This window comes from Rutidosis leptorrhynchoides, chromosome 4, assembly GCF_046630445.1.
Source record: "Rutidosis leptorrhynchoides isolate AG116_Rl617_1_P2 chromosome 4, CSIRO_AGI_Rlap_v1, whole genome shotgun sequence".
NCBI lineage: Eukaryota > Viridiplantae > Streptophyta > Magnoliopsida > Asterales > Asteraceae > Rutidosis > Rutidosis leptorrhynchoides.
The window spans coordinates 471,591,743-471,609,212 of NC_092336.1; the positions used below are offsets into that span (position 1 = coordinate 471,591,743).

General features: G+C 29.1%; 1 long non-coding RNA gene across 2 annotated transcripts; it reads left to right on the plus strand.

Annotated features, from left to right (window-relative positions):
• Positions 1-15,417: 15,417 nt before the first annotated feature.
• Positions 15,418-17,097, plus strand: LOC139845226 (uncharacterized). Of its 2 annotated transcripts, XR_011758250.1 has the most exons (6): positions 15,418-15,492; positions 15,977-16,325; positions 16,429-16,476; positions 16,556-16,628; positions 16,708-16,768; positions 16,874-17,097. It is a non-coding gene; the product is annotated as an uncharacterized lncRNA (long non-coding RNA). The 2 variants fall into 2 exon arrangements; XR_011758249.1 differs by having other exon boundaries at positions 16,556-16,768.
• Positions 17,098-17,470: the final 373 nt, after the last annotated feature.

A 17,470-nucleotide genomic window follows, 5' to 3' on the forward strand; every position in this document is an offset into this window, starting at 1 on the left:
TATAAATTTCGTTTACTTTATTTTCTTCAGTAGTTGATAAGATGAGAAAGGTAGATAAAGTAGAGAGAGTAATTGGTTCAGAAACTAAAGCCGTTGACATAGCTGTGTGCGGGGTATGAGACAATGGTGCAGTCGCATCCTTAAAAAATTTATGAAATCACTTATAACAAAAGTATGATATAAAATCGGATAATCATTCATTGAACTATAAATCCGCCACAACGTGCGGACCTAATATCTAGTTCATTAACAAAATTCGACTCATATGTTTCGAAATTTATTATAATTAATTACCTTAAATAATAATTGCTAAATATTTTCAAACCTTAATTACTATAAATTATTTTGAAACTCATTTATTTCTTTAAATAAATCATTGAATATAGTCGTGTATTGAATCTTATTTAAATTTAAATCAAATAAAAGCTAAGGATGAATTGTTTTAGATGCAATTTATTTTTTAAATACAAATCTATTTTATTTTTGAATAATGTTAAACGTGTTTCTCTACTCTACGTTTAAGAATGTCATATTTAAATTTATAAACTTTGTTTGATTAAATGCAAAGTATTAATGTGTTTTTAATATTGTTTTGGTCATATAACTTTGATATCAACTAGAAAATTACCGGCCCGCACGATGCGGCGGGGCTTTTTGGATTGCAAATTCACATTTAACGTGTCACACCCCCCCCAAAATGGACCAGGGGTAATTGTGACCAATCATATCATAACACAGTTGTATAAACGAGAACGACTCTATATGAGACTTTTTAAATAAAACCTTTGTTAATAAAACAGCGGAAGCAGTAATACATGTTTACATTATTATTAAAACGTAATATAAATGTTTATGAACTAAAATATAATATGCGATGTGGACTCCATGCAAGCATCAAATCTATCATCACAAAGTTGCAAACAGCTAGCTCAATCATCACCTGAGACAAAACATGCTTAAAGTGTCAACCAAAAAGGTTGAGTGAAATTCACATGTTTATAAATAATATCCAAAGTTTTAGACCACAAGATTTAGTTTAAAGTTGATTGATATAGAAATATCAATCTAAAAGTGTTGCTGCATTTTGTAATATCGCTACTAAACAAGTTTACCCTATGACACCTTGTACTGTCAGTGTCGTGGAATCATTATTATGTAACCAAAGACCAAAGGTCGAATGGTTAGAGACGTTACTCTCAATAGGCCTACTCACAATAATTAAGTTTGCATTTAAACGTAGCAATTGACGATATTACGGTAGGGATTTAGCATGAATCAAAGCATGACAGCATAGTTAACAATTTAGTACTTGTGTCTAAGTGTAAAATAGTTATAAAGCAAGCATGTGTCTCACCCCAAAAGTTATAAAACAGTTATGAAACAGTAAAAAGTGGGGCTATGAAGTTCACCTTAGTAGCACAAAAGAGTATTCCACGAAAGAATTGAACGGAAGGACGTGACCGAGATCTCAACCTAGAGATAGAACGTATGATCAGACATTGCCTAACAGACAATAGTATATAGTACTATATTGATAGTAATGGTTCACTAAAGAATTTCCATTTTCGGAAGGTTACTATTTATGGAAAGTTTCCACTTATAGTAATTTTTCAATTTTAGAAAGTTCGGGTTAATCTTTAGCAAGACGTTGTATAACTTTACTCAAACTTTGTTGCTATCAAATAAGTCAGGAATGACCAGATGTAACCGGGGGCCCAGGACTCTTGACCAGAATCTAAGTCATGGCATTCGAGATCCACAAGCTTACCCATAAATGGCAACCTAGACATCATTCACTTACGACCGTGAGTAGCGATGAAGTTCACATGAATTGTACATTATCTTTGATTAACCTTTACTTTAGGTTTATATGTTATTATATATGTTATATTATATTTATTAATGTATTAACAATTTGATTATCTTATATTATATATACTATAAGTTATTATTATTAAATTAGTATAGTTATAAAATAAGTGTTTATTAATAATGTATTGTTATTAACTTACATTATCAGCATTATACTTTATTATATAGTATACTTAGTTATTAACCGTAAGTTATAATAATAATATTAATTTAGTATATGTAATATACTTATGTTAATCGAAAATAATACTAATATAAGTTAATACGAATATTAATTCATTAAATATTATATTTATAATTTTTATAAACTTAGTTAATTATACAATTCAGTAGGATATTTTATAAAAATAATTTTATCAATTTTTTTGTATTTATTTCCCACTTTTCTTTATATATATACTCGATTTATATTAATCAAATTTAATTAGGTAATAAATATTAAATCGACCTAAATAAATAATTTTATATTTTTTACAGGTTCTATGTTATGTAAAAATGTTATAAAAATTATTAAATCAAATTTTATATCAAAATATTATTTATTTAATGTTTTCTAATTATTTAACCATTGTAATCGGCCTATAATTAAATAAATAGGAAAAATAATTTAAAATTAATTTTTATATATTTTTTTTAAAGTATCTAGTGATGCTACTAATCATATAAAAAATTTATAAAAATATTTAATACAAGTTTGTATTTATTTTGTATTTTCTTTATTATTTCTCTCGGTTTAGAATAGTGCAAAAGTAAATTCTTTTTAAATACTAATCGTCCCATTTATTTAAGTTTTATAATTTTCGCTTGTTTATAAAAGTATACTAATCTCAAAAAAAAATTATAATTATTTTTATTACTGTTTAATATTTTATTACGAATTTTATATTGTTTTTATGTTTAAATACTATATAATTCGTATTTAATTATAAATAATATTCCATAAATTATAAAAATTATTTTTATACATCATAATACTTATAATACTAATTATAACATGTAAAAATAATTTATATATATTAAATTCGAATTTTTAAAGAATATACAAAAAAAATAAAAGCAATTCGATAAAAAATATAGAAAATACCTCAAGTACTTTCCCAAGTTTGTGAGAGAGTTTTTCCAAAGATTTGATACAAGTTTTTATGAAATAGAAGTGGGTATTTATAGGAAAAAAATGGTTGGTGAAAAGAAAAAATATAAATAAAATAAAGGTGCCAATTTTGACAAAAAATAAAAACATGTTAAAAATGTTTTTAATAAGTTTTTATTTTTGAAAATATTTAGTCAAAATTCATGGCCTCATTATTTAATTTATAAAAAAAATCTCTTTTTTTTTATAAGCTAAAAATATATATATAATGATTAAAATAACTTATCATTTAATTAATAATTATGTTTCATATAGTTTTAAATATAATACGCATTAATATTAATATTAACTAAAGTTATTTTATATAATTAGTGTAAACTTTAGTTAACAAAAAGTGTAGACTAAAAATAAATATTTGATCAATGTCAAATTTAATTATATATTAAGTATGGATAACAACCCTATAGTCAAATTAGTCAATTCAGGTATGGAAATATGAGGGTTGTTATAGTACCTACCCGTTAAAAGAAATTTCGTCCCGAAATTTAGTTGTTGCCATTAATCGGTGTTGTTCGTACATAGACGAGGATATTTACATTTTATTTGGTTTTCACGTTCCCAGGTCACGTTCCCAGGTATGCTCGGGGCCTTGCGTGAATTCTAACGGATAGAATATTGTTCTGTTTCAAGAATTAAAATCATACAAACCACAATTTCTACAAGTTCTTCTACAAAGTGCATTTTATTATTAATGCGGAGATCATTCAAAATGATAATGTTTTACAAGTCATTTCAGTAAATTAGATACATGAAATATGTTATGAATAATATTGTGCTCATTTAAAACCTTGAGTGTTTATGCCACAATATTGGAGCAGATAAGACAGAGAGGAGTTCGTGAAATCATATTCAAGAAATTTGATAGAGATCATCATTGTTTACAACAAGAATATCTTAATGATGAATATGAGTTGAAAAATAAAGTTTTATCACTATTTAATAATATGGATAAAACAATTCGATTATAGAAAGCGTATAAACGAAGCTATCGTAAAAGAGTGAATGAGAAAATTAAATGTTCGCCTTAACTTTTGACGTAGTCACGATTGATTTCCGGAATTTAAGGGATTAAAGGAAATCTTCGTAATCTATAAGATTTGATTCTCCGGTATTCACGGAATTTTGAGATTTCTTTGATTAAATGCGGTGAATTGCCTTGATTGACGTGTTTGGAAATTTTGCTATAAATTAGCTTCTTCCGTTTCATTATCTTCACCACTTCTATACTTTCTTCCTAAATTCGTACTTCCAAAAGATTTGTTAATATGCTCAATCCTGTATTGATACTTGTTATTATATTGACCATATATGCAGTCATTCTTCTTTTTCTTTTACCACCAGAGGAATCTGTTTACTTCTACTATGCTCTTGGGGTTATAGTGTTTTTAATTCTTCCGTGTCTTTATATTGCTATACGCATTGATATACACGGTTTGTAGTTTCGGAGTCGTTATCGGGCTTTATATTTTCCCTTATATGTCGGAGCTTTATGCTTTTGTTTCTTCTTCCCGACTTCAAGTCAAGCGAATAATGGTCCAGAACTCGTAGGTATGAAGTTTCGAATGATCATAATTTATAAAGTAGAAAGGAAAGGTAATAGCACGATTTGATTTGTTAAATTACCAGAATATTCGGAAAAGACCGAATCATCAAGAAAAATATTTTCTTGATATGTTTAGAGGTTAAATAGAATGTAAGAGTCGTGTAACATGGCGAATGGTGATTTATACAGTCTATGAATCATCATCTTCCATTAAAAATTTAGCATGTCTTACTGTAATATAATCACGTTGGCCTGACGTCATTATATTATACTAACTCACGTTTCAATTCCCAACACTTCTTCAAATCATTCATAATTTAAACTTGAATTTTACAGAATATAGAAACTAATACAGTTTCCTTTATGATGTGATAAAGATATCGCAAAGAGATAATTAATTGCGGACAAGAATCGTTATGATGATATCATCAGAAATATAGCGGATATTTATGATGATATTTTGGAATTTCTAAGTTCAAAAGTTGATGAAGAAAATTTTTTCGCAAGCTTTTAACATGACTTCGAAGCAAAATATTCTCTAAAGAATTCATCGGATCTAGAATTACCTGGATTCTTTGAATATAGGGTTTGGTCCTTGTATTTGTTCTTGGTCTCCTCCATGGCTAGCTCAATCCGTTTTTCAGTTCCTAATTTTCTTTTGAGCTTTTCCAACGTACCATTCTTTATTATAAAACTTTTGACCATTGAGACCATCTACAATTTTGCTGTTTTCTCTGCATTTAATGCAGCCATATTTGAATCATTGGTTATCAATCCGAGATGGTTTTAAGAAATTTCGTTTTTAGATGATTAAACGCTGATTGTAATCGTCAACGGATCTAATGGTTGATGAATAGGCGTTGTTGATTTCAAAAGAAATGAACGATAATTTCGGTGGTTTGATGTGATAATTCATCATAGAATACGAATGAATATATATATGAATTTAGTAATCTTTAGGAAGATAACACCTGCTAAAGCTTTACTTGGATTCTGATATGTCAAAATTAGAATATGTAATTGAATTTGTACGAAAATGGTTGTTCTTTAGTGAACGGATACATATATCTTGTGAACGTAAGTAGTATAGTTACTGATTATTGAATCAGAATTGAAGAATGTACAATGCAACATATTAATGTGAGATATAAATATTTCTCAGGTTACCTACCCGTTAAAATATTTTCACAATTAACAGTTTGTACAAAAGAACTTTAATTACAATCTTTATGGAGATATACGTTCATATATGTATTTTTCAAATATAATATAGATTTAATGAGTTAATATAATATTAAAATCATTTAATTTGCGGTTGGAACAAGAATAAATAATCTTCAAAACTTGAGAGATTACATAATCGTCGCGGAATATTTCTTTAATGGAGTTATGAATCAATACTTCATCGTTCATTGTTATTGATATACCTCGATATATGATGTTGGTGCTCGTGGAATTCTTGTGAAATTCACAAGACACGAATAATGTTTTCTAAAAAGTTTCGAGTACATCGAAAATGGAAGTGTAAAATCAGACATGTATTTGAATAATACACTTGATTTATTATGAAATGGAGTTTATTGTGCTGAAGCAGTGATTAACGATCATTAAGTCATTAACGAAGGATGTACATTATAGCATATTAGTGATATGAATTAACCAAGTAGTACATACTAGTTAAGATTTACACGTAATAGCTTAGTACGAAAAGATTTATTATTGTTTCAAACCATATATATATAAAGTATACATATATAATTCTTCAGGAAGAATGAGTCAATACATCTTAACTCATTATTACTAATATTCCTTGGTATCTATGGGGCGTATGATGTTGATATCCGAGGTACTGAGTGTGATGTTGAGGCGTGAAATGCAGATGTTATTGTTGGTGATGCTTATGCTGTTGGTGGTGATGCTGATGGTACTGGTTATGCTGCTGGTGCTGCCGCTGGTGTTCGTAGGTTTCGCACCATATTCTCCAGAGCCACCACTCGAGCGCGAAGCTCGTTGACTTCTTCTATTATTCCGGGATGATTGGCGGTTCGGACAAGTGGATGAATAAGATCTAGAATTTTAGATATTATATATTCGTGACTGGATATCCTGGAAATGAGGGTGAAAATAGTGTTCCGAACGGGTTCGCGGTAAGTGCTTCAGGTTCTTCACCAAGAGGTGAATTCGGTTGGTGGAAGGGATTACCTTCTTCTTGTCTCCATTGATTAAGTTTACTACGAACCCATCCCCAATTCATCCAAAATAGATGATGGCTGATTGGTTCGTTTGTTCCGGTTATGCTGCCATTGGAGCTCGAGGAATCGGTTGAGAAATCCATATTATGTGATTTGATTTAGGGTTTGATATGAGATTAGTGTTGAATACTGGATGATATATTCATCTCCTTGAATATGTATATGTAGCAAAAAGATTTTCGTAATTTACGGAGGAAATTTAGAAAAAGTGTTAGACAAAGATTATTGGGATAGATACGATAAGATATAATAAGATATGATGTGTCTATACTCTAATAATGGTAGTATGACGTGTCTAGATGATAAGTATTTAATCTGATAATCTTTTGATTAAAGATTTTCAATTCGTAATGTCCTATTCAGGTCCAGGGGCTTGAGCTATAGGATTCTTTAAATCAGTAATCCAAACGCTTTCTATTCTATAGTTTCGTAGACGTCATCCGTCAGGAAAATTCAATGATCAAAACAACAAGAAAGCAAAGAAAGTAATGAATATAAATAGTGATGACATTGTAATGTCTTTGAGATTCTCGATAACTCAATAACATTTTCTGATTCGCAAACCGATGCATAAAGGCATAAGGCATATAGGTACGTGATATAACAGGGAGTTATATACGTTTGAGTATGAATAGTAACAAATATAGGAGTTTTAAAATTCATGGATAATATTTCATGTAATACATATGTAATACACAAACCATGATAGATGACTTAGGAATGTCAAGAATTTCAGAAATCGTAGTGTCGCATTTAAACGCGGTGGCGTAATTGGATAGTACTTAGAAAGTGAACAGAGTTCTTAGATTGACTTGGCATTCTAAGATAAATAAAGTTTCTAAAGTATAGTGTAGCATTTAACAATTAAAGGCAACAATTAAAGGCACTATAGTCAAGGAAAGTTGTAGTCCTACATTGCTAAGGTACCTAATTGTATAAGACACACTTAAAATGCAATCCTGGTTCTCTACAACAACACTGCTCTGATACCAATCTGAAATACAGTTGGGGACAACCACCGTCCCACCCAGTGCCTTCCCAGCTAACCGCCTGGTGACCACTGAGTGTACCTCAGACACTGATTTTAGGGCCTGCCTCTCGGCTACTGCCAACCCTCGTAAGGGATCGCAAGGAGTAAGAGCCAATGCTTCGTCACAGGTAACACTGTGAGAACCTCCTTTACGACTAACCCGCCACACATGGACGGCGTTATACCAGCTCTGATACCAATCTGTCACACCCCCCAAAATGGACCAGGGGTAATTGTGACCAATCATATCATAACACAGTTGTATAAACGAGAACGACTCTATATGAGACTTTTTAAATAAAACCTTTGTTAATAAAACAGCGGAAGCAGTAATACATGTTTACATTATTATTAAAACGTAATATAAATGTTTATGAACTAAAATATAATATGCGATGTGGACTCCATGCAAGCATCAAATCTATCATCACAAAGTTGCAAACAGCTAGCTCAATCATCACCTGAGACAAAACATGCTTAAAGTGTCAACCAAAAAGGTTGAGTGAAATTCACATGTTTATAAATAATATCCAAAGTTTTAGACCACAAGATTTAGTTTAAAGTTGATTGATATAGAAATATCAATCTAAAAGTGTTGCTGCATTTTGTAATATCGCTACTAAACAAGTTTACCCTATGACACCTTGTACTGTCAGTGTCGTGGAATCATTATTATGTAACCAAAGACCAACGGTCGAATGGTTAGAGACGTTACTCTCAATAGGCCTACTCACAATAATTAAGTTTGCATTTAAACGTAGCAATTGACGATATTACGGTAGGGATTTAGCATGAATCAAAGCATGACAGCATAGTTAACAATTTAGTACTTGTGTCTAAGTGTAAAATAGTTATAAAGCAAGCATGTGTCTCACCCCAAAAGTTATAAAACAGTTATGAAACAGTAAAAAGTGGGGCTATGAAGTTCACCTTAGTAGCACAAAAGAGTATTCCATGAAAGAATTGAACGGAAGGACGTGACCGAGATCTCAACCTAAAGATAGAACGTATGATCAGACATTGCCTAACAGACAATAGTATATAGTACTATATTGATAGTAATGGTTCACTAAAGAATTTCCATTTTCGGAAGGTTACTATTTATGGAAAGTTTCCACTTATAGTAATTTTTCAATTTTAGAAAGTTCGGGTTAATCTTTAGCAAGACGTTGTATAACTTTACTCAAACTTCGTTGCTATCAAATAAGTCAGGAATGACCAGATGTAACCGGGGGCCCAGGACTCTTGACCAGAATCTAAGTCATGGCATTCGAGATCCACAAGCTTACCCATAAATGGCAACCTAGACATCATTCACTTACGACCGTGAGTAGCGATGAAGTTCACATGAATTGTACATTATCTTTGATTAACCTTTACTTTAGGTTTATATGTTATTATATATGTTATATTATATTTATTAATGTATTAACAATTTGATTATCTTATATTATATATACTATAAGTTATTATTATTAAATTAGTATAGTTATAAAATAAGTTTTATTAATAATGTATTGTTATTAACTTACATTATCAGCATTATACTTTATTATATAGTATACTTAGTTATTAACCGTAAGTTATAATAATAATATTAATTTAGTATATGTAATATACTTATGTTAATCGAAAATAATACTAATATAAGTTAATACGAATATTAATTCATTAAATATTATATTTATAATTTTTATAAACTTAGTTAATTATACAATTCAGTAGGATATTTTATAAAAATAATTTTATCAATTTTTTTGTATTTATTTCCCACTTTTCTTTATATATATACTCGGTTTATATTAATCAAATTTAATTAGGTAATAAATATTAAATCGACCTAAATAAATAATTTTATATTTTTTACAGGTTCTATGTTATGTAAAAATGTTATAAAAATTATTAAATCAAATTTTATATCAAAATATTATTTATTTAATGTTTTCTAATTATTTAACCATTGTAATCGGCCTATAATTAAATAAATAGGAAAAATAATTTAAAATTAATTTTTATATATATTTTTTAAAGTATATAGTGATGCTACTAATCATATAAAAATTTTATAAAAATATTTAATACACGTTTGTATTTATTTTGTATTTTCTTTATTATTTCTCTCGGTTTAGAATAATGCAAAAGTAAATTCTTTTTAAATACTAATCGTCCCATTTATTTAAGTTTTATAATTTTTGCTTGTTTATAAAAGTATACTAATCTCAAAAAAAAATTATAATTATTTTTATTACTGTTTAATATTTTATTACGAATTTTATATTGTTTTTATGTTTAAATACTACATAATTCGTATTTAATTATAAATAATATTCCATAAATTATAAAAATTATTTTTATACATCATAATACTTATAATACTAATTATAACATGTAAAAATAATTTATATATATTAAATTCGAATTTTTAAAGAATATACAAAAAAAATAAAAGCAATTCGATAAAAAATATAGAAAATACCTCAAGTACTTTCCCAAGTTTGTGAGAGAGTTTTTTCAAAGATTTGATACAAGTTTTTATGAAATGGAAGTGGGTATTTATAGGAAAAAAATGGTTGGTGAAAAGAAAAAATATAAATAAAATAAAGGTGCCAATTTTGACAAAAAATAAAAACATGTTAAAAATGTTTTTAATAAGTTTTTGTTTTTGAAAATATTTAGTCAAAATTCATGGCCTCATTATTTAATTTATAAAAAAATCTCTTTTTTTTATAAGCTAAAAATATATATATAATGATTAAAATAACTTATCATTTAATTAATAATTATGTTTCATATAGTTTTAAATATAATACGCATTAATATTAATATTAACTAAAGTTATTTTATATAATTAGTGTAAACTTTAGTTAACAAAAAGTGTCGATTAAAAATAAATATTTGATCAATGTCAAATTTAATTATATATTAAGTATGGATAACAACCCTATAGTCAAATTAGTCAATTCAGGTATGGAAATATGAGGGTTGTTATATAACGTAACGTTATGTATTTACAGAGTTTAAAACGCGTTGCTACGGGTGTGTATGAAAACACATGGTTAGTACCTAGCATACCTAATGTACTGCGTTTTAATGGCAGAAAAATCGCGTAAAAAAGGGAACAAAACCATCGGTATGATGTGGTTAGTTTGGGTTGTTTATTATATGTATTAGAGATAACCCAAAAGTTTTAGCGTTTTTTAAGAAGTGTCCGTTTCGCGTGTAGTTAGTCGTGTTGTGTTCGTAAAATTATTTCGAGTTGAACGGTGGTGTCGAAAGAATTTAGCTCGTAGCGAGCGGTAAGATATGACCCGTTAAAAAATTGAGTGAACTTTGTTTTGGGTTTTTACTTAAAATATTAAATTTACGTTTTACCCCTTATTTCGAGGGCTGAAACTACATATTGGGCAAAGTTTGAGGAGTGAAATTGTTTTTTTTTTCTTGTGGTGTCGTTTGGGAAGTTTATTTGGGCAAATACGATCAAAAGGTGTAGCTCAATTAGTATATTAGACAAAATATTTATATTTATATTCATGACAAGTTTAAATTATAAAAATAGAAATAGAAATAAATTATATATGATATGTTTAAAGGAAGGATAGTGTAACATTTTCCTTCATTTTTATATACAATACAAATACAAATCTATTTTATGTTTTACTTCTTTGGAATAAAACTCTTCAATCTTACTCCGTAACACCCAGGGGCGGATCTACCATATGTTCAGTGGTTGCACGGGACACCAGTGAAATACGGGATGTAGTGTTAAATTTTTTGGGTTTTTAGTTAGTGACACTGAGGGTGGGCCACATGGGCGATCACCAAGGACGGAGCTGGTGGCTGGTGTCGGGCGAAGCTAAAATGAAAAGTTCAGATCTTACTTTAATGGAGGTTTGGTTAACGTAGTATGTGAAAGAGATGAACAGAAGGATGGGTTGGGAGGGGAGACATATGTGGGGGATTTGTAAGAAATGAAAGGTTAGGAGGAAGCCACGTCAGTTGTTTAAACTCATTACTCCGTACTTTTTATAAAAAAAAAACCAACATTATTTAATATTTTATTTTTTCATATTAACCATTGTTATTGTTACTTTAACTTTAAAGCAAACAAATAATCCGTACAAAATCCATATAACTAAGATATATTGACTTGAAACATACAATAAGATTACAAAATGTATTTTATAGAAAACAAAGATGTCATGCTTTAGATTTTAAGCTACAAACTACTAAAAATCAACTACATCCACAAAAGAACAATAATTTCCTAACTGTTACGGAAGTACATTTGAAATTGTTGCAGGTCATATATTATGAAATTAAATTTCTAATATACGTGATGATTTTTCATCACGATTTTTCATCATATCACATTCGCATACACACTGAAAACTAGAAGTCGTGTCAGCCGACTTTATTGAACCTTGAGTTAAATTGAAATTCTCGAAGAAAAAAAAACTAAAAAATGTTACCGTAACAAATAAAAAATTAAAAAAAAGCTAGAAGACAAAATAGGCTACTGTAGCATTTGTTTTGGTAATACTACTGAAATATGGTAATACTATTGAAATAAGCTATCCACTGAAAAATATTTTGAATTTTTAACTAATGACACTGACTAAAATTCCTAAATCCGCCACTGGTGACACATGTGTCTTGAAATCTTGATCTTCTCCCTGCATAACAAGAAGAAAATCAGAATTCTTGATTCTCTGCTCTCCAAGTTAACACTCCTTTCCATCAGTTTATCCTACTCTGCTGGTAAGTTGAAGAAAAAGTCAAACCATAAAATTTATTTTCTTGTTCTTTGAATTTAATTATCTATATACTTATATAAAAAAAAGTGTGTTAAAGCATAGTTGTCAACGTGAGAGTAATTATAGGGAATGAGGACAAATGGATTTTACACATGTCAAATCCTAAAATTTTCTAATTACAATTAATCTATAATTAACAAATAAATAAATCTATAGTTTTTATTAAAATTCTATAATGATGATGTCATTATTAAGCTAATTCCTTTGTTAAAAAAAATTAAAAAGAAAAAAGAAAAAATATAAGCCACTAAGCTGATGTCATTAATCATAATTATACAATTAGAAAACTAATTATAATTAAAAGTGTGTAATTATACGGAGTATTTATATTTATTTGACCAGCTCTAAACCCTAACTTCTAAAATCAACTCAAGCGATTTATATCAATCTTAATTCTTTGTATTTCTAATTTATATAAATTTTGCAATTATTCTCATGATTTATTATATTTGCAGGAATATTCATGTGAAAATAAGCTTTATAATAATCGATTCAGGTTTCTCCTATTAATTTTTAATTGATTTTGTTATTGAGATTACTCTGTATATTGTCTTCATCATTGGATTTTAAGCTTCTTCAAGAAGTTTAACCACATAGAGAAATTAGGGTTGTATTGTTACTTCTTTCTCAATAGTTTCTTTCGTTAATAATAATTGATTTGCAGTTGTTGAGGTTGGTGATGAAGTCTTTGAGGTGTTGTCTACATCTGGAGATACACATCTTGGTGGTGATGATTCTGACAAGGTATGGGTCGTTTTTTTATCCAATATTGAGGTGGATTTATTTTATTTTTAGTCTAACGTGATTAATAATTGAATTCATATTTGTAGAGAATTGTTGATTGGCTTGCTGCAAGCTTCAAGAAAGATGGAGGCATCGATCTATTAAAAGACAAGCAAACTTTGCATCGATTGACCGAGACGGCTGCGAAGGCTTAGATGGAAGTTTCAACTTTGGCTCAATCCAATGTTAGGTAATTGCAAACACATACGTTACTGATTTCTACCGTAGTATTTTAGTATAAGGATATAAGGAATGAGAAAATTATTTATATATTATTTGTTATAAGTTTAAGGTATGTTATTCATTAATAGATATTTTTTGAACATCGTGTTAGATGCGATTTAGTTGTATACTGTTTAATTTCCAGTTTGTTCTTTGGTTACGGTTTAATCGATGGTGAAGTGTCAATTAGTTATCATTGTGCTTAATCAGTTAACATCATTTTGGTTTTAACCTTCCCTATAGTGGCTAACATTTTAGGAGATCGGGTTTTCATCCCTTCTTAAGAGGTTTATAATTATTCTGGACATGTATGATTGTTAAAATACTTGCTTAAAGATTGTTAATTACTTTGCTTTCGAATTTATATGTGCATTTGAAGTAAAATTTGTTATTATATTAATAATACTTGCATGTGCAGTATAACATATAACGTTTTGTTTTGTATATATGCAATATTCGTCTTCTGCTTCAATGGTGTTTCTTTCATAAGATCTTATAAACTCAAATTAGCATTGGAGGTGGTGTTGTGGGCTGCTGAGTTTTTTATTCCAGTTTTTGAGTCACTCAAAGTCGTTTGAGTTTGAACATGGATGAGACTCAAGACTTCACAATTCAAATCATTAAATTGTTATTTGTGTTTGAAGTTTTTTTTCCATGGGTACTATTTTTTTCAACTCAAATTTGATGTTGAAGTTAAACAATGTAAATTGTTAATATATGTAGGGATAGAGAATTTATTATCCTCATCAATATTAATATGATCTTTATGCTTCATGTAGTTTATGTTTACTGGTGGTACCAAAATGACAATCTTATGCATCCTACAAAATGAATCCTTTATGAATAATTCGTTAAATTTATATACATGTTCTCTTAACAAACTTGTGGTTTAATGGGTTGATATTTTTGTAATATACTTTGGGCTATACTTGAGTTTCTTTTGTCCAAACATTATTTGTTTGAAACTCATGGGTTTGTTATAGCATATTAGTACTTCATACTAGAGTGCTTGATTATGATGATGAACTTTTACTGGTTGATAATTTCGATTTAGGTTTCTTATTAGTCATTTTACGAAGTCGCTCTCAACACCAAGATATATTTACTATATAAGAATTTTCCAATGTATAATTTGTACATGTTTTAGTTATCTTTATTCAAATGTATGCCTAACTTTACACATTATTGTTAGCTGATATATATAACAATTTATCGAATTACTAATGTTAATACAATATCCTTCTGTGAGTTTTCGATCCCCACCTTTAAAAGATATTTGTGTTAAGATTGGATCATGAAACATGTGGTTTTTAATAAAACCCGTGATTTAACGGGTCATTAAACTAGTAAAAAAACATTAACTGAAAAGAGGTTTAATAAAATAAATTGAATAAAAATAAATAAATACAGATATTGAATATATAGATTAAAAATTGAACGTGTATACCGAAAAGTTTGTCAAACAAAAACTTATCTCACTTTTACTATTACTATGTAAACATCAACGATCTATCTTAGTCTAAATATGCTTTAAGTTGTGATCAATATAGTTTTGTTATCAATATGTAGTTATCGAAAACAGCAGGTCGATCTATAACGGTTTTTTGAGTAGCCATGCATCGCACGGGCTCATAATCTAGTAGATAGATAGATCATAGATATTTTCAAGATTTATCTAATTGATTAGTAAATACGGAGTATTCAATAATGCATAGCTCTGTTTATGTATGAACTTGTCAAATGCTAGCAATCAAATGATGTGGGAATTTCATATTTTGAATTACTGTCAACTTCCTTCTCCTAAAAAATTGAACTTTGAGATTTCAGTATGTTTCTTTTTCCGGGTGTAACTATTTATGAAAACATTATCTGGATGTTACAGCTTTTTATATATTGATATGTTTTTTAGGCTATGGAAGCTCAGCTTGTTTGAATATCCTTAATATCATACAAAATGCAATCTATTGATTGATTCACTATGTGATCAAATTATGTGCTATGTGCTTAATTTCGTTCGTGTGTTTCAATTCAGATTGAATTATTGTTATCTTGTTTTTGTTCTAATAAAAGATTATGAGCATGTCTAAAAATGCTAAAGATTGGCATTAAGGATCTGTGATCATGGTAAGTGTAACTAGATTCCAGTGAGTGAGTGAAGGAATCAGAAATAGATCTTCATTTAATAATTTTCATACAATGTTTTATCGATCTATGTTTTCATACGACAGGTTCTGGTATAGACGATTTGAGCATGTTTCATATTTATTTTAAAGTAAATGATGATATTAAATGATTGTTTTCTTTATATAGGTGTTGCGATAAGCAGAAAATGTCTGATGCAAACAATGGAAACGCAATGCCTTCAAAGGAGCAGGAAGTATATACTCGAACAAAAAAAGTTTAGTACTTAATTCACCAGGAAAAAATGCTAATCATGTAAAATATGCTAATCATTTAAAGTTTAGTACTTAATTCACAAGAAAAAAAAAATGCTAATCTGAACAGGAAGCAAAAAAAAAAAAAATGCTAATAATGTAATATGTGAAACCTTCTATATATAGTAAGATCCTAAGAGACAATGATATGTTTTGTGCAGGAAGCAGTAATCAAGAAAAAAGATGGAGGTCTGTTACCAAAGAAAAACCCTTTGATCTCAAAGGTAGAAATTGCATTTTATTTTATATTGTTCATATATATATGGATAAAAAAAATAGGGTTATTAAGTTTCGGTATTGAGATGTTTCTCGGTCAATCTTGCACAGGACGATGACCGAGCTTTCTTCGATTCTGCTGATTGGGCATTAGGAAAGGTAATTGATTGAGTTAATTTGTTGTCTAAAGTTATCTAAAATTCAGTATACATGAAGTTTACTTTATGTGTGTGATTAGAGAGTGGTTATTTAACAATAGGGATCACAGAAGAGCAAAGGACCATTAGAAGCGCTCCGACCCTAAATTACAGGTAAATAACACGTTATCGAAATGATAATCATCCTTTTAATCAGTTAACACATTGATCACATATTCAATTTGTATTTCAGCCAACTCAACAGCAATCTCATTCAAGGCGGTCTGCTTATGCCCCTGCAGGCGAAGGAGAAGGTACCTCTTAACCTCTAATTTTGATATGTCTTTCAACGTCTATGTTTGAACTGCGAAGAAAGCTTTTTTTTTTACCTTTCGTTATGTTTTTTTTTTTGTCCAAAGTGGATGGTGGTAATATGGACATGGATAACGACGAAAAACATCAAGATCAACCTATCTAAGCAGCGATCATGCTGTCAAGGATCGATGTGTTGATGCATAACATTACTTTATATGTACTTTGGGAACTTGGTTGTTTATGTCATAAACCGTATTTGTCGTACTGTGAAGAGTTTAGTAATAAACCGCTTATATCTCATGTCTAATTTACTTGTGCTACAAAGATAAACCCCGATGTAACTTTCGATTCATTACTTTCAATCGATTACTTTCGATTTTTGATCTAAAGAGAAATTAAATAATTCCTATATTACAAACAGTGTCATTTAAGTATCAAATTCAAAACAATTACGGAGTACATATTTATACTATGAACAAACGAAACATGCGACTAAGTGACTAGCTGCTATCTAATACATGGGTAACGAATAGCATGTTGCATGCACGGTGGCAATCACCATGGGTCCTGTTTCAGGGTTCCACTGCTATCAATATTGGTTAAGGCGGTAACAATGTTGGTGGTAGTAGACTGGGTGGCGAGTTGTTGGGAAACATATTCAAGTTGATAGTTGGAGGTGGCACCTTGGGTGGATAAATGTT